Source organism: Anolis carolinensis, chromosome 1 (genome assembly GCF_035594765.1).
Source record: "Anolis carolinensis isolate JA03-04 chromosome 1, rAnoCar3.1.pri, whole genome shotgun sequence".
NCBI lineage: Eukaryota > Metazoa > Chordata > Lepidosauria > Squamata > Dactyloidae > Anolis > Anolis carolinensis.
Window position 1 is genome coordinate 123,567,122 of NC_085841.1, and position 25,752 is coordinate 123,592,873.

Sequence of the window (25,752 nt, forward strand, 5' to 3'; positions counted from 1 at the left end):
ATAATGGCAGTGTTTCAGTTGCTAGATCATATTTATAGCTAATTAACCATGTCTTTTGTTCTTCCCATTGCTTCTCACATATAATTTCCTGAGTTACATTTGGAAATAGGAATCTTCTACATTAATATAATTTTATAGGCTATAATTTTACATTAAAATGTTTTAATTTTCCTTTAAACAGGAAGTACTTTTTTCTATCTGTGCTAACACCCCTTTACTTTTAAATTCATAGATTTCTGATGAGGTGAGGGATCTCATAATATAGTAGAGCAAAAGTTATAAATCACATTGTGGGGGCAAGATATATGTGATCAAATTTTAAAATTAGCTGCATTTGGATTAGAAATCACTTTACAAATAAAATAAGGGCTATGTGTACTGCATAGAACTTGGAAGGCTTAACAGCTTAGGTCTGTGCAAGTTTACTAGGAGTAATTCCCATTTTCCTCAGTAGGACCCTATGTAATTTGGCATAGAATTTAAATGTAAGGTATCTACTTACTTTGATCCAGTAGATTTTTCTATTCTACATGATGGTCCCGTTTTTCCTAAGTTGCCAAGAGTGAACTTAAAGATTTGAAAGAGAAGGAGGATATTACTACATTCCTTTTGCTGTGGCATAGTCTAAAGATCTTGTGTCGTTGTTTTGATATAGTAAAGAAAATTATCAGCTTTACAGAGCGCAAAAGACAGATTTCTTTGAAATTCTGTAATGCAACATCAAAGTAACTAATAATATATCTAATGTTGTATTGATTGTGAGAATAATTAAATGTGTAGTTGAAAAGTACAATAGAGTCTCATTTATCCAACATAAATGGGCCGGCAGAACGTTGGATAAGCGAATATGTTGGATAATGGGGAGGGATTAAGGAAAAGCCTATTAAACATCAAATTAGGTTATGATTTTACAAATTAAGCACCAAAACATTGTTATACAACAAATTTGACAGAAAAAGTAGTTCAGTACATGGTAGTGCTATGTAGTAATTACTGTATGAATTTAGTACCAAAATATCATGATGTATTGAAAACATTGTCTCCAAAAATGCGTTGGATAATCCAGAATGTTGGGTAAGCGAGACTCTACTGTAGTTAGAAGTGCTACATCCTACTCCCAGGCTGCTTCTGTTCTGAAGACATTTTGCAGATTTTTTTTTTATCTTGAGCAGAATACTCATGGGATTTTGCAAAGTGCTTTTACAGTTCATGGAGTTTTGGCAAGAACTGCAAGTGCAAAACGCTGGTGTGTGTGTCTGTGTACACAGACTTAATCACAGTAGCAAAGACCTGCACATGGAACTAATTTTAGAAATCCAAATTGAATAACTTGGAAGTAAATTGTTTAAAAGCTGTTTCAAGTCATTTGACAACAAGTGTTTTGCTTCTTAGTTAAAGAATTCCAAAATAAATTGTCTTAAACACATTTAGTTTGTTGGCAGTGGAATTTGGCATGGTGCTAATTTGGTGAATATATTTGTGTGTGAGAGAGAACTGTGGTGCATGGAGTATGCAATAATCTGCTCTCTTGATCTATAATTGCAAGTTTTACTACTGAAGACAAATGGTTTGCCAACTCTGAGCTGAAGTGAATGCTAGAGTACTGCCAATTTGGCATTGTTTGATGCAGAACATTTTAATGTTGTCCTAACCTTAGAAAAGCCTGTTCTAGCCCAGTGCTATTCCTTAACTTTAAAAAAGTCTTTCCTTTTTTTGTTTAAACTGATTAACATATCTTGTCACACGAGTATCTTCCATTAATGCTGGAATTCTTAGTGAAAATTTGAATAGTTTCTTCTTTACTTCTAAACTTTTAATTAGCATATACAGTGCTTCTTAAGTCTAAACATTTGTGATGACAATTCTAATGAAATTACTGGATTTTAGTAAGTAAATCTTTTACTTATTTTACATTTAGATATTTTTGAATAGCACCTAAATAACTTAGGAGCCCTTGGTGGCGCAGTGGGTTAAACTCTTGTGCCAGCAGGACTACTGATCGAAAGGTTGGCGATTGGAATCTGGGGAGTGGGGTGAACTTTCCATCTGTCAGCTCCAGGTTCCCATGTGGGGACATGAGAGAAGCCTCACACAGGATGGTAAAACATCTGGCTGTCCCCTGTGCAACGTCCTTGCGGACGGCCAATTCTCTCACACCAGAAGTGACTTGCAGTTTCTGAAGTCACTCCTGACACAAAAAAACCCTAAATAATTTTAATACGCCTGAGTCATTATGAAAATTAGAAAAGATTAGGAAACTTGTGCAGAAATTGAGAGTGTAGAAATATGCATATGGATAGAAAACATATTGTACTTGAAAATTTAATTTCAAAAGTGTTGTGTCACAAGGGAATTAAGATTTTGCATATGGGATGTGATGAATGTAGGGTTATTATAAAGCAAAAGAAAGGTACACATATAATTACCAATGTACAAACTTGGGTTTAGTTCATGAATATGCTCACTGGTTCTTTAGATTCTGGCCATGATCTAGAGAATAATATAAATACTTTTTTGCAAGTAGATTTCTTCCAAATCAGGAATGAAAGGGTGAACCATCCCAGTTGGCTGACTCAGGTGTCAGTAGAATTATTCTGTATGAATGCATCTCTGTTGTAATCCCTTGACCCAAGATTTGATCTCTTTGATGGCATTGCTTTTCCTTTTATCTAACAAATAATGTCATTTTTTTTGCTCTTTTCATCAATAAGCCTTTTCATGAATTTGACAGTCAGTTACTTAAATTTGAATTGGTCTTAATAGAACAATCATAAATGAAAGTAGTTTTTTAAAAGAACGCTTCAGAATAAATGTATTTCTCTTGTCTGAAACATTTTAATAACTCATGCTAAGATAGGACCCTAAACTGTACGTAATGCTATCCATAAGACCAGAAATCATTGCGCACTGTAGTGCTAGTAACTTGCACAATGGGGCCCCTACTTGTACTGTAATAACTTGAAACACTTCAGACATGACCTTGCTCTGACTTTGATATAGATATGATCTGTTTGATGTCTGACAGGGAGCTTATATACATGGAAAGTGAAATGGCATATTGTTGACATAATGTCCTTCATCTAATGAATTCAAACAACCAAGAACTTGTATTCTTTCAACATATTCGAACGAGATAATGTACCTGCAGAATGAAAGGCTAATATCCAGTTTGTGACAAAGCATAATTAAACTAAAATAACTTGCTTCTCTCATGACTTACTTGGGCAGGGTATTGTTAGCATGTGATTTGTGTGTGCATTCTTTCTTTCTTTCTCTGTTGATACTCAAGACACCTGGTGCTTTCTGCATCTGAAAACCAGGATGTAACATTATAGACCCCCAAAGAAAGTATTCTCGTTGAATTGAGCACCATGGTGTGAATCTCAAAGCTGGATCAGAAATCTGTTCTAAGCTACACAGAGAAAGTTGATCCTTGTGCAGAGTGGTATAGGGATGCCAAGCGCTAAGAATCCCTGGAATGCACAGCACTCAACGTTTGCTTTGTTCCCTTAGTGACTTGACCCATTGAGAAAAATGTGGTTCCCTAGGCGGCTTTAATAGCTCCAACTTGAGTAGTGAATAAAAGGAACCAACCCCTGGTGCAACGTTGCTTGTTTTCACCTACTGTCTAAAAGATGGATTTTCTTAACCTTGGTGTGGAAAAGATCTAACCTTGCGCTTTCAAAAGTGTGATTTATGTTGATTCTGCATATTTGTCAGTTGTAAATAGCATGGCAAGTCTTTGCATTCCAAATAACTAGAATACTCCCACAAGCCTGCTTACTCTGAGTCAGTCTCGTTGCCAATATTGTCGGGAGTGGGGGAGTAAGAAGCAGCTCTTTCCTCTTGACAGCTTCATTTTAACCTGCTAATTTACTATAAGTAATTGCTGTAATGATAAATTCTTGGGAAGTGGTTCTCAGGCAGTTGTGAGCTTATGTTGGATCTCTCTTGTTTATAGGATCATTGCAGCTCAGTTAAGTCAGTCTCTGATGAGTATTGATGTGAGTGACAACTAGTGACTATTCAGGAATATAAAAGCAGTATTACCTTGATAGAGCCTTTGGATAGCCTTGCAATCCATATCCACCAGTTTGGGAAGGTGGTTGTATTTCCTCCTTCTCCCAATGTGTATCTAAGTCATAAGAAACTGTCCACATGACTTTGACTATTGCATTTGTAACGCCTTAGGGAAACTGTACGTGGTACCCTGGGCTTAAATACCCTAAAGACAAAATCTTTTCTGATCTTGGATTTCTAGTAGCGTCAGCTCTGTTTAATATATGGATGGTAGGCCACCAGTAAATACCAGTTACACTAGGCTATATTTTAAAGGAAAGAACTGACAAGACCACCTCGGAGTATTCTTTGCCTAAGAAAGCCATATGGAAAGTTTGGGGCTGCCATAAGTTCACAGTTGACTTAAATTCACAGTTAAATAAGTCATTACTAGGAGGCTGTCTTAAGAGAGAAACTTCATTCTACCATGACTGTGTTTGTAGCAATAGGAGGAGGAGAGTTGAAGCCAGTCGACTTAGTCAACCTGCCTGGATTTAGCAGTAGGTTAATGATAAAGAAAAACAACTATGGAATGCATTTTGCTGTTGACGGTGAGCGACTGTAAACATCCTCGACTGGAAGCTGTGAAGCAGTAGATGAAGCTTTCAGTCGGATGTTTGCAGCTGCCAACTGCCACAGGCGTCAAACATTCAGAAATGTTGAATACATTCTAAAAAGAAGAGAGGGAGAAAAGTGGGGTCTTCTAAAATCCAGATCTCTTAAGTAAAGGTGGATCAAAATAACTATACTACTTCTATGTGCCAAAAACTCAAATTTTGTCTCTTTGAACCACTGTGAAGCGTACCATGTTTTCATTTTAATACTTGATGTTTATTAATCGTTCCCATAATCATTAGCTTTAAATCAGTCACCACTTCTGGCACTGATCATAAATTTATCTGAGTTTAAAAAAAAATCTCAAATCAGTCATCATAACTCTGCACACCCTGTGGCCCTCCAAGTGTTTGGGACTCCAAATCCCAGAAGCCCTAGCCAGCTTGTCCAGTGGGGGCCGTGGGTTGTGTAGACCTACTCTATCCTGTGCCTTTTCAAGATCTTGCCATAAATTTAAATCTCTTAACATTTTTAGAGATATTCTGTTCATTTTTATGTACAGTAGCTATTAAGTTCTGGATCGAGCCAATGATCTAAAATTGCTTCTTAGCATTCTGTTGTGAACTTCTGTTAATATGTCTGATTGTAACATCTGTAATTTCTGGTTTAATCTTGTGTTGTAAGATCTGACTGTTATCTATAAGGTGTTTATTCATATCAGTAATTTGATTAGATATCTTAGCAACTTGTAATTTCACTAATGTAACCTCCAGTTTATCTGCTTTAGAAGATTTCCTACTAACAGCCATTTTATGGATGCTTATGGCATCCATAAAGCACATAAAGTTCCACATCTAAAAGGTATTGAATTTAGTTTCTGTTCTCTGACCAGAATTACCAGTTAATTTAAGTTTCACCTTTTGAAGCATATAATATCCTATCCAAATTATGCGACGAATTAAGATTTTTTCAGAGATAAAGGCTATGGTGGACTTCGGTAATTTACTATGTAAGTTATTTATGCTCGGGTGAATTTTCAGTATCAAGACTGAGGAACAGGTGATACTTGATTCCAGATGATATTAGATTTGACTTCCCATCAGTCCGCATGAGTCCTGCTAATGGTGAAATATAATGGGAAGAATATCACAATTTGGAGCACCACGGGTTCCCTGTTATGATTTTAAAACTTGGAAAAGCTGAAAGGTTAAATGCTCCCCACCCAAAGCTTGAGTGCTTTCATGCCCCCATTTCCCCTTCTAGTTGGCTCCAAAGTATCGGAGACTCCGCCCTACTTAATTTTTCCTACTTCTGACTTTGCATAACTTTGAATAGAGATAGAAAACTAAATATAAATACATTGTGTGATTTCTGTATTTTAGACTATGAGAAGTCTATATGATATATTTCTCTGTTAGGGATTTACATTTATAAAGGGGGGGGAATATATACCATATACTGTATACTCGAGTACAAGCCAAGTTTTTCAGCCCTTTTTCAGGTTGAAAAAACCCCTCTCGGCTTATACTTGAGTGAGGGTCCTGGTCGGCTTATATTCGGGTCGTCTTATACTCAAGTATATAGATAAACAGAGTTGGACAGTCTTATCTTAAATTACAGTTTTATGTAAATATTCAAAAAGATTTAACTTACTGATGCCTCAATTAATGTAATTTTATTGGTATCTATTTTTATTTTTGAAATTTACCAGTAGCTGCTGCATTTCCCACCCTTGTCTTATACTCGAGTTAATATGTTTTCCCAGGTTTTTGTGCTAAAATTAGGTGCCTTGGTTTATATTCGGGTCAGCTTATACTCGTGTATATACAGTATTAGAAAGTGTAAGCATACTAACTTTGATATGCTCCAAAGTCTTGTCCTCTGCCCTTAGTTTTTTAGATACAGCCATGCTTTCTAGTAATATTAACCAGAACTTTATTACAGTTTGAAAACTTTCTATAGCAGTGGATAATTCATATACCATATTTTAAATGAAAATTTCCTTTGATGGAAAGGCACACTTGTGGAAATAATTTCCACTGCATGCCACCATTAACACCCCTGTTTTTTTACAGCCTTTGCCGTTTATAGCAGTGCAGGCTAGTATGACCGTCCTCTTAGCTGGAAGAAGCAGGAAGTTAGCTTAGAATATTCAGAATTCATTTTCAGAAGTTGACACCACATTTATGATCTTGCCAAAATCTCCAACGTATCTTTGAAAATATTGTGGTGCTGTGTCTGTTTGTAAAACGGTGAGAGAAAGTGACATCTTGCCTTCAATGAAAGTTGTAATCCCTGAAGAATATTCAGACTGTGTAAATGTGTGTCAAACAGTTCACATCCAGGGACAAAGTATATGAGGAAAAGTATTTCAGTGGAAGCAAATGTTATCAACTCCTGAAGACAGGGCTGGGGAGATAAAGAATGACTCTCAGTAGCAACTACAGCAGAAAATATTTGGTCAAACTCAGGAATGTGTTATACTTTGGTTCACTATAACCATAATAAGGCACATGAAGGTCAACACAAGTGCTATAGTACCAATCCTAAGGATATTGAACTTTGCCAGTGAAAAGGGTGATTTAGGAATTTAACTTGAATTGCTGTTGAGCCATTAGCATTCCAACAGCATTATATTGTAGAGGATCAGCATCTAGATCTCTATTAGGTGTTCATAAAATTGTGTGTGATTGCCTTTTTACCAGTTTGTCTATTTAGCCAAGATGTTTGCAAGGTTTTTTTGGTGTGTGTTCATATGTGTGTATGTATGATGTTAGTATTAGGTCTATGGTAAATGCAACATTTACAGTAGAGTCTCACTAATCCAAGCTAAACGGGCCAGCAGAAGCTTGGATAAGTGAATATCTTGGATTATAAGGACTGATCAAGGAAAAGCCTATTAAACATCAAATTAGGTTATGATTTTACAAATTAAGCACCAAAACTTCATGTTATACAACAAATTTGACAGAAAAAGTAGTTCAATACGCAGTAATGTTATGTTGTAATTACTGTATTTACGAATTTAGCACCAAAATATCACGATATATTGGAAACATTGACTACAAAAATGGCTTGGATTATCCAGAGGCTTGGATAAGCGAGGCTTGGATTAGTGAGACTCTACTGTATGTTTCAGAGACAAAATTTTGCCTTGTTTTCTAGTAATTCCTGCTGTGTATTCAAAGAAATGTCACATGGTTTCAAACCATATTATAGACTTGCAAAATCCTTGCGGGTGTATAAGAAATGTTAAGAAAACACTGGAGGATCCATTGGGATTAAATAGCCACTAAACATTGCACATTGGTTGAGGAATATTGGGAGAATGAAAGCATAGCATGTCATATTTGAATTTGTTACACTTTATTGGATCCTAGAAGAAAGTGTAAGGGGCTGAAACCCTAAACAGAAATAGTCCTGGAATCCTAAACAAAAACAGTCATAATGGGAGCTTAGAATAAACTTTAATGTGTGTGTGTGTGTGTTTGTTTTAAGCCCCACTTAAATAAAAATGTATATTCTATTTTGTCTTGCTTTTGAGTTATCTTGCTATAAGAGCAAAGGAAAGTGTATACTAAATTGCGGATCATTCAGAGTGAGTACTGTCATTGTAAGTCCCTCTGAGAGTTTCCATTCTGTCTCTGGCTGCTTTGAGTGCCTTCACACAGCTAGAGTGTGCCCTTCTCATCCATGCACTGCCTGGATCTTGGCTAGATTACTCCAGCAGACATATGTTCCATATTTATAAATTATTAACATTCTAAAGTAGTCTGCGCACCTAAGTACCATCACGTCATCAGTTTATGATCCTAAAAATGCAAAGAGTGATTTTTTTCCTGTTTTACATTGGGGAGGCAGACTAAAGCAAAACTGCCTTGTTTTATTCGTGTAATGTAGTGTAGTTCATAGTGTAGTATTGGAGACTGCTCTTTCAGAGCTGTAAGTCTTCAGAGGGTATTCCAGAGGTGTATTAGTTTTAACTGATCCCCTTCAAAAACCAACTCAATTCTCAAAAAGCTACTACAACTGCACTTAAATTGTCTGTCATTTTCTATAGTAATATAATCAGAATAGGAAAAGACCAGTATGTGATCTAAAGCTGTTTCTTATTGATCTCTTTCAAAACCAGCACTAAATTCGAAAATGTTTAGGGGAAATCCAAACTAAAATGGCAGAATGGTTGGAACTGTTATCTATTCAGAAAGGATATAGAAAGTAATTGTGAAATTGTAAGCTAAAAAAATATTTAGGAAATTATAATCAGTGTGGAGGTACTGGATATTTTTGTCTTCTTTACTTGATTTGGTCTTACCCCACTGGCAGCATTAGTTGACCTTGAATCTGAGGAACATTTAACTGAAAAAAAAGAGATTGCTAGGCACAACACCCATTCAATGTGTAATTTATTTCCACGGTTGATAGTGATGTCCTATTACACAGTTTTTCGTCTTGTTTCTTGGTTTTTAAACTTGTTCCTGGGGTTATTTGATTCAGAAAATTGCATTAGAACGACTGCACCGGCTCTAGTTTCTTAGTTATGGTTATCATGATTTCCTATGGGAGAGCACATTAAGACTGGTAGATAGCATATGTTCTTTATCTCAAAAACTAGATCTGATAGAGGGAAGCTGGTGCCATTTTTGGAATCAGCAGGTCAAATATTCCCAGAAAGAGGTCTAACATTTGAGTCAACAAAATATGCATTGGCCAGTGTTATCTTTGATGGCTTGCAGAATTATAAAACTCTTTAAAATGTATATACAGTGGAACCTTGACTTAAGAGCATTTTGAGTTAAGCACTGTCACTTAGCCTGTTTCACTTTGATGTAAGAGCAATGTTTTGAGTTAAAAGTTAGCACCAGAGGGAGCGTTCTCTTGCGTACAGGGCTTTAGGGCAGCCTCCGGGCTTCGTGCTCTTGTCTGCCTAGGGAGATTGCTGTCTGTTTTGCTCTTGTCCACTCTGAGGAAATTTGGGTTAGTTGATTTTGTGTGGTTTTTATTCCTGGTATGTTTGGCTTCATGAAAGAGAGAGAGAGAGAGAGAGAGAGAGAGAGAGAGAGAGAGAGAGAGAGAGAGAGATCAAGAGAAGGAGGTAGGCTAGAATGAGTACAATATCAAGAAAATGATGCTTCTGCCTCATCACTTTGTTTTTCCTTGCTACAAGTTTGTGTTTCTACCATTGTGCCACACCTTTGTGCTGCTACTATTTTAAAGTTAATCTTTCTTTTTTATTACTTTAAAGCATGTAACAAAAGATGGGGAGGGGTTTGGGGGGCCAGAATGGATTAATAGCATTTCACTGGGGAAATTCGTTTTGATAGAAGAGTGTCCAGAGTTAAGAGCTCGGTCACAGGACGAATTAAATTTAACTCAGGATATCACTGTACATTGGACTGTATTCAGACATAGTTGTACTCAGACTGGATTTACTGGGTGAATCACCAATGACTTAAAGTTCACTAATTTTGTTAAGTTTGCTTTTAAGTATAAGTGAATTTTGATCCAGCTTGTTTTGACAACAAGCTAGAAAATATTAGAAAGTTACATATTTACTATCCCAATCATCTTCAACCAGTGCTCAACATTTTGTTCAATTCCACCAAGGTGGGTTGCTTCTTCAGTGTGTTAACATTTTTCATAAATCTGAAACATTTATCAGAGTTGTTAAGAAAACATGAATAAAAACCGACTTATCAGTGGCTGTTAACCTGGATAGCTAAATGAAAAAGTTCAAATGGATTTTATAATCTCAGTACATTTATAAACTTGATAGATATGAAGTGTTTCTATATGCAGTAGATTCTCAGTTATCCAACATAAACAGGCCAGCAGAACGTTGGATAAGCAAAAATGTTGGATAATAAGGAGGGATTAAGGACAATCTTATTAAACGTCAAATTACGTTATGATTTTACAAATTAAGCACCAAAGCATCATGTTTTACAACAAATCAACAGAAAAAGTAGTTCAATACACAGTAACATTATGTAGTAATTTACTGTATTTACTAATTTAGCACCAAAACATCTCAGTGTATTGAAAACACTGGCTACAAAAACATTGGCTACTAACAAATTGACTACAAATAAAGATAGAATTTCATAAAATGAATTTACAGTAACAACATTGTTGGAAATTAAATCCGTAAAAAGTTCAGCCCTTGCTGTCTAGAGAAACAGCTGTGGATCCAGGCAGGAGGCAGACTGTTGGATAATCCAAAACGTTGGATAAGTGAATGTTGGCTAAGTGAGACGCTGCTATACAGTGGAACAGAGCTTTCCAAACTGTGTGTCATGACACATTAGTGTGTCAGCTGCAGTGTGTAGATGTGTCGTGCAAACATAACAGTAACTCACTGAGTCTTTGAAATAAGTAATAAATCATACATTTTAAAAAATATGTAAATGAAAGGTTTTCATGAGATATGTTGTGCCTCCATACATGTCATTATTACAATTTATATATGGCATGTGCCCATATCTCTTATAAGGGATTGGTTTAACCTTTGGTTTGCTAGTAAAGCTGAATTACTGTGTCGCAAAATGATATATAACTAAAAAAGGTGTGTCACCAATATGAAATGTTTGGAAGGTTCTGCTGTAGAAACTAGGAGATGTGGGCAACCCCAATAGGTTCTAATACAACTTTTAATTCAGCATGACAATTCAGAAAAAAATGGTCTGTGCTACAGCATTCTTACAATATGCACGTGCTGGAAAACCCGTTAAAGGAAATCTTGAAAACTTGAAGGATCAAGGACCTATCTTTCCCTGGATAGTTTGTTGTGCTGTTTAATCTTGTAATAGGGGATTTTTCCATTATTTGCTTCTCTGACTTAAACCTATTCTTTTCTCCTCTGTGACCAGAGAACTAAATGAACAGCTGTGATCCTTCTTTCTGTCGTAGTTTAAATATTTGCAGAATGTCCATATACCCCCGCCCCACTGTTGCTAAGCATACTTGGTTCCTTCAGGCATTTCATTCTTTAGTTCACTGTAGTTTTTTAATTGGTTGCCCCCTATTTTGAGTGCCTGACATTGGTGGCTCGTCCTTACATATCAATAATGTTGAAATCTGTGCTTCTTGAAATAATATATACCAGCTATGGTAAAAATGTAGCCCTCCACGTCTTGGACTGCCAATGCTGGGGAATGCTGAGAGCTGCAGTCAAATTAGAGAGGACTGCCCTTTGTCCACCCCAATTATATGTGAACAAGGGGGAGTTATCCGCAGATCTCTTAAGGCAAATCAGTGTCTTAATTCTAAATTCAGAGCAGGGGAAAGCAGGGAATGTGAAGCAGTCTTATCAAGATACAGAAAAGAGATAGTGGAGAAGGAGTAGAATAGTGTGGTTGGAATCCTTGACTTCATTTCTCCTTTTTTGAAGTTTAAGGGGAATCCTGAATCTCAGTAAACAAATCTGGGATGCCGTCCAGTATCCAAGAAGGAAATAGTTGCTAGATTGGAAGGGGTGATAGTGGTGCAATATTTGCTGTAGTAGAGAAAGGCTTTGGGTAAGAAACCCCATGTGCAGTAGAGTCTCACTTATCCAACATAAACGGGCCGGCAGAATGCTGGATAAGCGAATATGTTGGATAATAAGGAGGGATTAAGGAAAAGCCTATTAAACATTAAATTGGGTTATGATTTTACAAATTAAGCACCAAAACATCATGTTATAAAACAAATTTGACAGAAAAAGTAGTTCAATACGCAGTAATGCTATGTAGTAATTACTGTATTTATTAATTTAGCACCAAAATATCACGATAGATTGAAAACATTGACTACAAAAATGCGTTGGATAATCCAGAATGTTGGATAAGCGAGTTTTGGATAAGTGAGACTCTACTGTATTTAAAAGTCTCTTGCTTTTTTGGCAGCAGGAATGGATGCTAGAGGAACTGCAAGGACCTCATCCCAATTCCTCACATCATAGGTTTTGAGCATTATTTTAAAAATGTGTGGCATCATGCACTTTATATGAGAGAAAGAGACTCGACTTCTATTTACCGTTGCTGCCTACCTATACAGGCTGTATCCCCAACACGGCCAAACATTGGATAAGCGAGTGTTGGATAAATGAGACTCCACTGTAACTGAATATTCTGGAGAAGGGTCTGGGTCATGGGTCACATTACAGCACTGAGTTTGACTTGTTCATGCTTATCACCTTATTTCATAATTTTGCATACTGCAGGTGCATCTACATTGGACAATTAATGTGTGATACTGCTTTAACTCACATAGCTCAGTGCTATAGAATCCTGAGAGCTTTACAAGATCTGTCCAAGAGTGCTGATGGTGTTTTCCAAACTACGACTCCTAGATTGAACTATGGCAATTTTAATAGTTTCAGCCTGCATTAATTCAACAGCATAGATGCAGTGAAACTTAATATTTGTAATTTCTCCAGTCTTTAAATTGGGTTAAGCCTACTCCCTCATCTCATTGTACTGTCAATCCTTGACAATTGCAGAAGGTTTTACTAGCTACCTCTTTTTGCAAAATAGTTGCTAGTTCTGTTGTTACTGTTCTTTCCATAGGAGTGTTCAGTGTCTTGAATGAATATCATAGTTTATTTTTTTTTAGGTCACATACCCTATACAATATGCTATGTAGCCCTTTACAGATAAAAAAAATCTATAAATAAAATTCCAAGTATTTACTTTATCTCCTTAAATATATTTCCACATTAGAAAAAGGAGGATTGGTTAGTCTGGATAGGCTCTCGCTTTCCTTTCAGTATTAATGGGGCACACCAGTTTTCCATGAATCCTTGAAGGGAATAATTAGTACTGTGCTTTGCTTTCTCAGTTCTTTAGGATGTTCCTTAACTGAATGCACACAATTTGGGTAAAACTATTTTAACAATAACTTGCAAAGTATCCAATTTGAACCACAGAAGCCAAGCTATGAAGTATGGTGCATCTGTGTCTTCAATTGAATTGCTGCACAATTTACTACATGATCAAACTGAATTAAAAAAATTTTTTCAGGAAGTCTTGTGACTAAATTCCTTTTTACTACAGTAGAGAAAACTGTATTGCCTTGAGGGGTTTTTTTGGTACTAAATATAAGCTTTTTAGAAGCACTGAATGGTATTTGTTTTCTACAACAGATGGCATGCAGCACTTGTTGGATATATTGAATTGCAGGGTAAGGTTATTGTACACAGCCATGTTAATATGCCCCCCCCTTCCAGGTCCCCATATTCAAAAGCTGTAAAACAAGCAAGCATGCTAACTGAATCCACAAATAGATCATTGGTTGGCTGTCTGTTTGTAAAGTATCTTTGCTTCTAGTGTCTTTAAGATTCAACAGCTGCTAATGGATACTATAGTCACTTTTTATTTAATTGAGAAGTAGGCAACCTCTTCCTGTTTTGGAAAGTACTGTAAAAAACCCTTTCTAACTAAAGTGGCCCTTCCAGCTCCATGGGAGTTCAGCTCCAGGACACCCCGTGGATGCCAAAAAAACAAAAACAAAACCCAGATGATCATATGTCAAATTAATAAATGGTACGGACACTTCTGTGTTCATGTATTTTATGTATAGATGCGATGATCTACCATCAGTAGAAATCTCAAGTCTGGACTGACCTCTCTATTTGCATAGTGTCTCAATCATTCAATGGGATGAGCTGTGTTACTATACCTTGCAGTATTAATCAGAAATAGATATTAGTATTCGGTCATGCATAACTAAAATGCTCAGAAGACTTGGACAATTTTATCAGTCTGGCTACTGATAAGAACTGGTTTTACCAATCCATCAATTAAGTCCTGTTGCACAGTTTTCATAGGTCTACAAAACCTTGGCCATGGTATCATAATTTTTTCTAATTATTTTTCTCCATATCTATTCTGGTGTAGAACGAGGCTAATGCTGATAAGGGACAGAGTTGTATACTTACCAGAATGTTTGGCACAGAATTAAGTTTCCCTCCTCCTTCATCTTAAAACGATTCTATATATAGTTTTCATTAAAACTGACCTAAAGTCATTTCACACTACAATAATATAATACTATGACTGTATTTTAATTGCCATGGCTCATTCCCACAGAAACCTGGGATTTGCAGTTTAGAGAGAGGTATTTAGGGTGCCCAGCTGCCAGTATGCTTTAGTGCCTCCCTAAACAACAAATCCCAGGTTTCTATGGGATGGAGCTGTGTTAAAAGTGTAACTCCATGTATGTATGTATATATATGTATGTATGTGTAGCCTACATACATGCAAATGTGAGTAGATCAATAGGTACCGCTCTGGCGGGAAGGTAATGGCGCTCCATGCAGTCATGCCAGCCACATGACCTTGGAGGTGTCTATGGACAATGCCGGCTCTTCGGCTTAGAAATGGAGATGAGCACAACCCCCAGAGTCGATCACGACTGGACTTAACGTCAGGGGAAACCTTTACCTTTTACTATGTGTAGCCTAGGGAAAGGTGAACATCCCTACGATGTTTGTTTTGCTGTCTATGCCCCTATTCAGAAAAATTCACCTCACTTTCTGTTTCTGTGAGAATTGGATTTTGAAACATTTGTCTTTTTGTGGGTACAAGGATTGGTGAGAAAGCTTCAGTAGTGACACCTTTCCCCCGTGATAACTCTTTCAGGAGTGAAATTCCCTTGGGGTAAATTTCTCTCATTTCCTGTTGTCTCACCTCCGTTCCTAACTATGAGTTGTTTGTAAGTCGGATGTTTATTTATTTATTTATTTATTTCTCACATTTATATCCCGCCCTTCTCACCCAAAGGGACTCATGGCAGCTTACAACAGTGGCAACAATTAGATGCCCATACAAACCAATATAAAACCGCACATAAGACAGTTAAAACTATTAAAATACATTATGAATTAAAAATATACATTTCAAACATAAAATCAGATCCGTTCTTCCTCATGCTTTGTCCATAGTTCAGTCCGTGTCATCTTCACCATTTATTGATTAAAAGCCTGGGCACACAGCCATGTTTTTAGGGCTTTTCTGAAGCCCAACAGGGTTGGAATTTGACACATCTCTCTTGGGAGGGTGTTCCACAGCCGGGGATGCTTGTAACTTAGGGACTGCCTATAGTATGAAAGAGCCTCAGGTGTCATTTGGCAATGAGTCTGCAATCTGTTTTTCTATTTCTTTATTAATCCTGATTTTTGGGATGTCTTCTGGACTCTCTTATCTCCTTCAGCTCTTCATAGCTCTAACTACATTTATGATAGTTACCGCTAGGAACTCCATAAATGTGAATTTGGCTCCTTGACTAATGTTTACGTGTACAATTTTCCATCCATATACAAAAATGAAATTTTGGCAGCTCCCTTTCTCTGTAAATGTAGCATAAGCTTACAAGAGGAAAGGGGGTGTACATGCGTGCATGCACTCCTCTGCATGCTGTGAATGGATTGTTATTACAAAGCAAAGGCATAGTGATTAAAATAAGTGCCTTCCTATAGCTTGTGTGATTGTTTTTCCTGCTGTGGCATACTTGTTTTGAAGTATCAGTTCTCTGAAGCTGTCACATGAGTGAGATTGCTGTCTTTGTAAACACTATAGGGCCGACTGGCTCCTTTTGATTGTTTACTCAGAAAACCGGCTGGGCAACTCCCTTCCAGAAGAGGAAATGGGTTGGTTGATTAATTCAAACTTATCCCAGTTTGTTCATATTCAGAAAAGCTATATCCTTAGATGGTGATGCGGGTGTAGGGAAATCTTGGACTTGTGCCATAATATATTCATTATGTTTTCAATATGTTATTCTATGAATATGTGGGGGAAGAGCAAATGCTGCTTGATTGCCTGCCTATGTCCTTTGACAGAAAGTAGTTAACTTTGATAAAATAAGACTTCATTGTATACCTGTAAATAAAATATTAACAATTTAAATGTAGACGAGGCAGTGACATTTATGCAATGTAATTAAATAAAGATTGATGTCCAGCTTGAATTCACTACAGCTTGTCCAAAATACTTGGAACCAGAAGTGTTTTAGATTTCAGATTTTGGAATATATGTACAGAACTTAGATATATGTTCTTAATGAGATATTGGAGATAGGGACCCAAGTCTAAACACAAAATTCATTGATGCTTCATATAAACCTAAACACAATCTTATGCAATATTTTAAGTCATGAAATAAAATTTTTGTACATGGAACCATCAGAAAGCAAAGGTGTCACTATCTCAGCCACATATTTTGACATTTTCAAATTTTAGAATATTTTGTATTTCCAAATAAGGTACACTTGACCTGTACTTGGCAAAATGGGATCTAGCTCTAAGATGTTCAGGTTTCAGTGTATGCATGTTTAGTTTTAGGTTTTCTTTAAATAAAAATATTTAGTGAAACTAAAAAGAGATAACTTGTCAATTTCTTTCTGAGCTTTATTATTATGTATTGAGGAGATCCATGGTAATCATCTTGAAGTGTTTAAAAGTATGTATTCTGATTTATAGTACTTTTTAAATTCTGGACATTCATGGCCTTGAGCTGGGCTGACTTGGAGATGAGCTTATACATTTCTCATTGAAATAAGCTTTCACTTTTTAATACACCAGTCAGAAAGAGACCACATAGATCAGCAGTTTGAATCCTTTGCCATAAATCAGGATCCTCCTGACATTGATTCTTGTTTATATTTAATCCTTATAGGGGTATTAGTAGACAAGAAACCCAGTGATGAAGGTATGGTTTGGGAGACAGTTCGGGAAGGAGAGGAATGGCTGGGTATTAGCCCATAAGCCAAGTCAGTCAGTCTTCTGCTGCAGAGGAATAGAAAACTTCATTAATGTTTCTTGTCTCTTTCATATGTGGAAGGGGGCTTCCTGGCCATGGAAAACCTAATTACAGCCTTCCCAGAGTGGAAGGGGAACCATTTAGTCCCAACTCGATCCCACTGGCTGTCTTTCTGCATGTTTTTAATCTGTTGTTTCAGATTGGAACCCCCCCCCCCCCACAACCCATTGTGTGGACAGTCCCAAACCTGGTAGTACACATTCGAAAAGGAGCAGAAATTGCAGTTGAAAAAAGTTTCTGGCATATTTCTTGACAAATGGGAAAAATGCACAGAAATATTTTGTTGCAATATCATTTTACAAAATGGCACAGTGACCTAGCTGTTGTTGAAGCTACTCTCACACCTAAAGTCTATAGATCGTGCTATGTCAAATACAATTTTCATATAGAATCTCTTGGACAGAGCAATATTGAAGCATGAATTTTCTTAAATGATCTTCCTAATATTAGATGTATCCGGTTAGAAGTGAAAAATGAAATGAAAAAGTGTATCATGTCTTTTAAAAAAAAATCAAGAAAATTGCTTGTTTACAGGCTATAAACGTATCCAGATGAACTGGAACAACACCAGTAACTGTTCCCTGCTAGTACTATATGCATCTTCCTTGCAGTCGGTCAAGGCGCCTCCCTTCAAAAGCTGATCAATGAACAGCTGAGAGAGTTCAACAACTTTATCGAGCTCTGGTGGAGGAGCCATCTGAGACTAGGAGTTTTAATTTAGAAGTCATCACATGGTTAATTGTGTTATGATAGCAGACAGCTCATGCAAAGCAGCTGCCAGGGATTAAGAGGTACTGTGCTGCTATGAAAAGTTATTTCCTATTAACAGTTGGGGTGGAGAACTTTTGTTTCTCACTGGTTCTTGTTTCCAATTGTGCTGGTTTTAAATACATTTTATGAGAGGCTGTTGTTTTACAACAGTGATAGCTATTACACAAGTATTGTATTATCCTATCTGTAGCAAGAATTTAACTACTAAAATTTTATTATTAAAATTTTGGATGTTTCATCTTCTGTATTTAGACTGCTTGGACAATTAAAGCTATATCAAGTGAATAATCCTACTAAGAAACCACCGTACCACCTTGAACACATCGGATGCTGTCTTGTTTTGGAAACTAAATAGGGTTGGACCTGATTAGTACTTGAAATTAAAGACCACCTGGAAATATCAGAGATATTGTCACGACCCAGGCTGCAGAGCACCAATAACCATACACAGAGGCCAGAATCTATCTAATATCTTTATTAAGGGAATATATAAAGTTAATAAAAGCAAGTGTAAGAAATAGTTCAGAAGTAGACCTTTCAGGGAAGGTCAAAATTAGTCCAAAGAAACAATGTCCAGTATGAAATATTAAGGTCCAAAGTTGTAATCCAATAACCGAAACACTCACTTTGCCAAGCAAAGTGAGGGGAGATGACAAGGTCCTTTAGTCCATGAAACTTGAGCAAGGCTAGGAAGTAACTTGATTCTTGGAACACAAGGCTTGAAACAAGGCAACAAGAAACGAGGAGCAAGAACAAGATCCGTGGTAATTACTTGGCAAGGTCCGGGAAGCAAGGCAAGATCCGGGGAGTAAACAAGGCTGGGAGCGGAGGCTTGGAAACAGGAACGAGGCTTGGGAACAGGAACGAGGCTTGGAAGCGGGAGTAGCGCTGTCCACACACACTACTCCAGTAGCTGACGAATTGACTCCGCAAGATTCCTAAAGGGCAAGGAACCTAAATAGGTTCTCGTTTTCCCACCAAAGAACACTTCTCTGGGGAATCAGAAACGAAAGTCAATCTCTGTGCCCAGATGTATGACTCCCTAAAATTTCTCATGGAAGCAGGCTTAATCATCTGAATGCTTTGCTGCGATTCTCAGGCTTCTGCGATTAGCCTGCTGAACTCCTTTTTGTTGCTGATAATAATTACGGCGAGAAAATGGGGGAGATTTTGACTCAGGGCTTGTTTGGCAGATTTCTGGAGGACAAATCTCCTGCAGGTGCAAGGGCTCCAATTCTGGCTGGGAAAGTTCCCTTTCTGGCTGAAATGGTGGAAAACCCAAGTTTTCCTCTTCATCCGTCACAACAGCACTAGGAACGGGACTACATGGCCCATGAGTCATCACAGATATCCAGATAGGGCCAGGAAAGAGTCATGCCTGAAATCTAGAAAGAACAATAGCTATCAGTCAAAGTTGATATTACTCAACTAAATGGACTGTGAGTCTGACTCATAAGTCTTCTTCTAGGTTCTTATATCATGATAAGGTACTGCAGGAACCATCTTAATCTTGTGAACCATTTTTATCCAGTAATTATGTGAAAAGTAAATAATAGCATTAACTTTATGACTTTTCAGAATGTTTTTAAAAGCTGAAGAACTTGACAGATAATGCAGTAGACTCTCACCTAACCAGAACTTAAGCAACCGGAACTCTTAAGCAACTGGCAAAAAAATTAAATTAAAATTAAATGGTTTTTAACCAAAATGTAATTAAAATGTAATTAAATTAAATCATTTTTTAGCAGAAATGTAATGAAGCCTCCAATGGCTCAGTGGATTAAACCCCTGTGCCGGCAGGACTGCTGACTTGAAGGTTGGGGTGCTGACCTGAGGTTGCCGGAACAGATCCAACCCGGGGAAAGTGCAGATGAACTCCCTCTATCAGCTCCAGCTCCATGCGGGGACATGAGAGAAGCCTCCCACAAGGATGGTAAAAATATTAAAGCATCCGGGCATACCCTGGGCAACGTCCTTGCAGATGGCCAATTCTCTCACTCCAGAAGTGGCTTGCAGTTTCTCAAGTCGCTCCTGACACGAAAAAAAGCGGAAATGTAAGTTTACATTTTCCATAAACCAACACTTTGCACAGCACATGTTTTTCTCCTGTTCTCAGCATTTCACAGTTTGTCCTTATTTGTTTTTAATTACTGTGTTTCAATATTGGTATCAAGTCAATACAAAGTTAGCAGGAGCTGCGGTGGCACAATGGATTAAACTCTTGTGAACTGCTGACCTGAAGGTTGCCGGTTCAAATCCGCAAGACGGGGTGAGCCTTCATCTGTCAGCTCTAGCTTGCGGGGACATGAGCGAAGCCTCCCAGTAACACATCCGGGCATCCCCTGGGCAACGTCTCTGTAGACGGCCAATTATCTCAAACCAGAAGCGACTTGCGGTATGTTCTCAAGTCGCTTCTGACACAATTAAAAAAAAATTGAAAGTTTTTGGTATGCTATAGTATGGGATATAGTATTCAGCCTATTTTTAATAGTAACTCTCGGACAACCAGAAACTAAGTTTTCCCGCATCTACCAACTTCCATGAGTGCTAGTTAACTGACAATCTACTGTATTGTTGTGATGTGTACTGCCCTTGTATGTTGAAAAGTGTGAGAGGACACCACAAGAGGGCAGCATTCAAATTCTTGCATCCTGTTCTTCAAGCAGTTCAAGTTATTATGTGTTTTTCTTATTCATTTTCTCTTCAAAATAGTCCTTTTTAATAGATGTCACAAAAAGCTAGGCTGGTGTTGCCAAGGATTATTTATAATTGGTAGGAATGGGAACTTCGCATTTCTATAGATGTTTCCAACTGACTCTCCCTTTGAACAATTAAATACAGGTTGAGTATGCCTTATCCAAAATATATGGGACCAGAAATGTTTTAGATTTCAGTTTTGATTTTGTTTTTTATTATTATTAAATACTTATATTTGCATATGCATACATAATGAAGTATCTTAGAGATGAGATCCAGGTCTAAACATGCTTTTCATGTGAGTTTTATATATGCCTTATATACATACATGACAGTAATTTTTCAGTATATACTAGGATCGTTACCTTGATGTGGTGCTGGGGCTTGTGTGCCTCGATGATGCCATGAGCTAAACTGTGCAGGGGAAGGTCATGGCAGAGAGGTCAGACTAAATACAATCCCTGGGGAAGGTAACGGCAACCCACCCCAGTATTCTTGCCATGAAAACTAAATGGATCAGTACAACCAGGGAAATGTCGGTATGCCATCGGAAGCTGGGACTTCTAGGTCGGAAGATGGTCAAAATGCTACTGGGGAGGAACAGAGGACACGCTCAACTAGCCCCAGATGTGATGATGCAGTTATCAGAATATACAGAAGATCTGTATAGGAAGGATAATAATTTAGAGGATAGCTTTGACAGTGTGGTGAGTGAACTAGAACCAGACATCCTGAGGAGCAAGGTTGAATGGGGCTTAAGAAGCATTGCTAATAACAAGGCAGCTGGAGATGACGGGATCCCAGCTGAGTTGTTTAAAATCTTGAAAGATGATGCTGTCAAGGTGATGCATGCCATATGCCAGAAAATATGGCCATCAGATTGGAAAAAAATCATTTTATATCCCCATACCAAAAAAGGGAAATGCTAAAGAATGCTCAAACTTTCGTACAGTGGCACTTATTTCCCATGCCAGTAAGGTAATGCTCAAGATCCTGTAAGGAAGACTCCAGAAATACATGGAGCGAGAGTTGCCAGATGTCCAAGCTGGGTTTAGAAAAGGCAGAGGAACAAGAAACCAAATTGCCAATATCCGCTGGATAATGGAGGAAGCCAGGGAGTTTCAGAAAAACATCTATTTCTGCTTTATTGACTACTCTAAAGCCTTCAACTATGTTGACCATAATAAACTGTGGCATGTTCTTGGTGGTATGAGGATACCAAGTCACCTTGTCTGTCAACTGAGAAATCTGTATAAAGACCAAGTAGCCACAGTAAGAACAGACCATGGAACAACAGACTGGTTCAAGATTGGGAAAGGAGTACGGCAGGGCTGCATACTTTCACCCTCCCTATTCAACTTGTATGCAGAACACATCATGCGAGGTGCAGGGCTTGACAAATCCAAGGTCGGAGTTAAAATTGCTGGAAGAAACATTAACAACCTTGGGTATGCAGATGGTACCACTCTGATGGCTGAAAGTGAGGAGGTGCTGAGGAGCCTTATCACCAAGGTGAAAAAAGAAAGTGCAAAATCCGGGCTGCAGTTAAACATCAAGAAAACCAAGATCATGGCAACCACACCTATTGATAACTGGCAAATAGAGGGAGAAAACGTGGAGGCAGTGATAGACTTTATATTTCTAGGCATGAAGATCACTGCAGATGCAGACTGCAGCTAGGAAATCAGAAGATGTTTACTTATTGGGAGGAAAGCAATGGCCAACCTTGATAAAATAGTGAAAAGCAGAGACATCACACTCGCAACAAAGGTCCGCATAGTGAAAGCAATGGTATTCCCTATAGTAACCTATGGATGCGAGAGCTGGACCATAAGGAAGGCTGAGCGAAGGAAGATAGATGCCTTCGAACTTTGGTGCTGGAGGAAAATCCTGAGAGTGCCTTGGACCGCAAGAAGATCCAACCAGTCCATCCTCCAGGAAATAATGCCAGGCTGCTCACTGGAGAAAAGGATATTAGAGGCAAAGATGAAGTATTTTGGCCACATCATGAGAAGACAGGAAAGCTTGGAAAAGATCATGATGCTGGGGAAAATGGAAGGAAAAAGAAAGAGAGGCCAACCAAGGGCAACTGAAATTTTGCAATGACATAATAAACAAAGGTGAATTCTTTTGTTTTATACAAGACAGAAATATACTTCAACTTGTAGACAAACTCTAGACTTTCTCCTACAGACCTTTTCCGTCCACAGGACATCTTTTTCCAAGAGTACGTCCAAGGAAAGTGGATTACAGTCAGCCCTCCATATCTGTGGATTCTGTATCCATGGATTCAACTATCCATGGCTTGAAAATAATAATGCAAAAGCAAAATTCCCAAAAGCAAATGTTGATTTTGCCATCTTATATAAGGGACATCATTTTACTTTGCCTTTGTATGTACTGGAACTTGATGATTCCAGGTGGGGCTTAGAACCAAACCACAGCAGATACCAAGGCCTTGCTGTACTTTCAAGCTATATTTGGTTTGGCTAGGTTTCAGTGCCTGTCTTGTGAAATGATTTGGAGGTTTTTAATCCTGTACTAGCTAAATATTCCGCTGTGTTATCTTTGTGTATAGTAGTAAAATTGCTAGTTAAATGATAACCTACTTCCATTGTCTTCCCTCAGTTTGGACTGAGAAGACAAAGAAGTGAAGTTTCTCTGGAATAATGTGAGGTGTTTCTAAGACATGAAAGCTGTGGCACCTTAAAAGAGGTCCAGAATTAGGTCACGCAGTCCCTAACAGACATTAAGTTTCATGTCAGCATCCACTGAACCAAAGCTTTTGAGTTGAGCAGAAAAATTGGTTTTAAAGGTATCTGTTCCTAAACAAAAGACCTGTGAAACTAACAGTTTTGTCCAACTTTTCAATTTCGAATTAAAGTGTAAATTCTTGAAGAATCCCAGTATATGGATGACACTGAGAGACAGAAAGGTTTTCTTTGGCTACTTGGATTTGTAACTGAAACATTTAGTTCAGTTTTGTGCCTCCTAAAGAGAAGAAACAGTATTGTTGAAGGCTTTTGTGGCCAGAATTATTGGGTTGCTGTCGGTTTTTTGGGCTGTATGGCCATGTTCCAACAGCATTTACTCATGATGTTTTACCTGCATCTACGGTTAGCATCTTCAGAGGTTCTGTTGACAGTGAATCAAATGGAGTGTCTATAACTGTGGAATGTCCAGAGTGAGAAAAAGAATGCTTGTCAGTTTAAAGCAAGTGTTGATGTTTGCAATTAACTAGCTTGAATTTGCATTTGAGTAGCCATCAAGTTTACAAAGTCAATTAGTGAAAGTATCTGTAGAGAGGTAGCCTGGCCTTTGTTGGCTGGAGGCTTCCTCTGTTTGGGAGGTGTTAACTGGCTCTTGATTGCTTGTTGTCTGGAGTTCCCCTGCTTCTGAATGGTGTTCATTATTTACTGTCTTAATTCTGTTTTTTAATACTGGTGACCAGATTTTGTTCATTTTCATGGTTTCCTTTCTGTTGAAATTGTCCTTGTGCTTGTGGATTTCAATGGCTCTGTAGTCCGACATAATGGTTATTAGAGTGGCCCAGAATTTCTGTGTTCTCAAATAATATTGTGTGTCCAGGTTGCTTTTTCATGTGCTCTGCTTTGGCTGACTTCTCTGGTTGAATTAGTCCTCAGTGCCTTTCGTGTTCTTTGGTTTATGTCTAGGCACTGTGTTTGGTGATCCTTGTGTAGCCTTGTCCACATCTGCACGGTATACGGTACACTCCTGCAGTAGTTAGAGGAGCCCTCTTGTCTTTTGCTGAATGTAGCCTTTGTTGAATGTTCTTAGTGGATCTGTAGATTGTTTGTAGGTCATGTTTCTTCATCAGCTTCCCTATGCAGTCAGTAGTTCCCTTTATGTATGGAAAGAACACTTTTCCTCTATGAGGATCTTTGTCTTTACTCCTGTGGCTTGGTCTTGCAGCTCCTCTTATATCTGTCACAGAATACCCATTAACCTGTAGGGTTATTAAAAATTAATTAAAGCCCTGGTATACCGTGCAAATAGGATCTGAACCCCACCTCTTCCAAGGTGTACTGAACCCCCTAAACTGGACTCTACAGGCTAATGGGTATTCTTTGGCAGACATCAGAAGAGCTGAAGACCAAGAACAAGCCACGAGATGGTTTTGGCTGCTGAGTTTCATCAGACATGTTGCTTCACTTTCAATTGCTGTAGTGTTACCTTTTCACTCCTCAGACAGACTAATCCCTACCTTTTGACACATTATCACAGGGCACGAGAGCTAGATACCTTTGTGAATTGAGTCATGCTGGCCAACATATACATTCCCCTCATAAGCAGTTTGCTTTGTCTTGAACCAAGTTTCATGTAAACTGAAAAAAACATGCAATACTAAGGTGGTGTAGGTCAGATGCTGGAGAATTTAAGACACCATAAAAGTGATACACAATGAAAATGAGCAAAAAAAATATGTGAGAACTGTTGATATTGAAATTGATGTAATTTGTTCTGAAGGATTTCATGAGAAGCCGAAAGCTTACACGAAAAAGCTACCTCAGGCTTGTACATGGCAAGAGATGTTCAGTGTTATGTTTATTTATTTATTTATTTATTTATTTAGAATCATAGAATCATAGAATAGTAGAGTTGGAAGAGACCTCATGGGCCATCCAGTCCAACCCCCTCCCAAGAAGCAGGAAATCGCATTCAAAGCACCCCCGACAGATGGCCATCCAGCCATTTACAGCATTTATATTCCGCCCTTCTCACCCCGAAGGGAACTCAGGGCGGATCACATTACACATATAGGCAAACATTCAATGCCTTTTCAACATAGGACAAAGACAAACAACATAGCTCCGAGCGGGCCTCGAACTCATGACCTCCTGGTCAGAGT

At 38.0% G+C, this 25,752-nt stretch overlaps 1 protein-coding gene, 1 long non-coding RNA gene and 1 other non-coding gene across 4 annotated transcripts in view; 2 read left to right on the forward strand and 1 right to left on the reverse strand.

Moving 5' to 3' along the window:
* ogfrl1 (opioid growth factor receptor like 1) overlaps window positions 1–25,752 on the reverse strand; it is a 200,572-nt gene that overhangs the window by 82,102 nt on the left and 92,718 nt on the right. The gene's annotated exons all lie outside the window — the stretch shown is intronic.
* Window positions 1–25,752, forward strand: part of LOC103280331 (uncharacterized) — a 39,939-nt gene that overhangs the window by 9,967 nt on the left and 4,220 nt on the right. The gene's annotated exons all lie outside the window — the stretch shown is intronic.
* On the forward strand, window positions 4,603–4,696 carry mir30a (microRNA mir-30a). The gene has a single exon (NR_129951.1). It is a non-coding gene; the product is annotated as a microRNA mir-30a (primary transcript).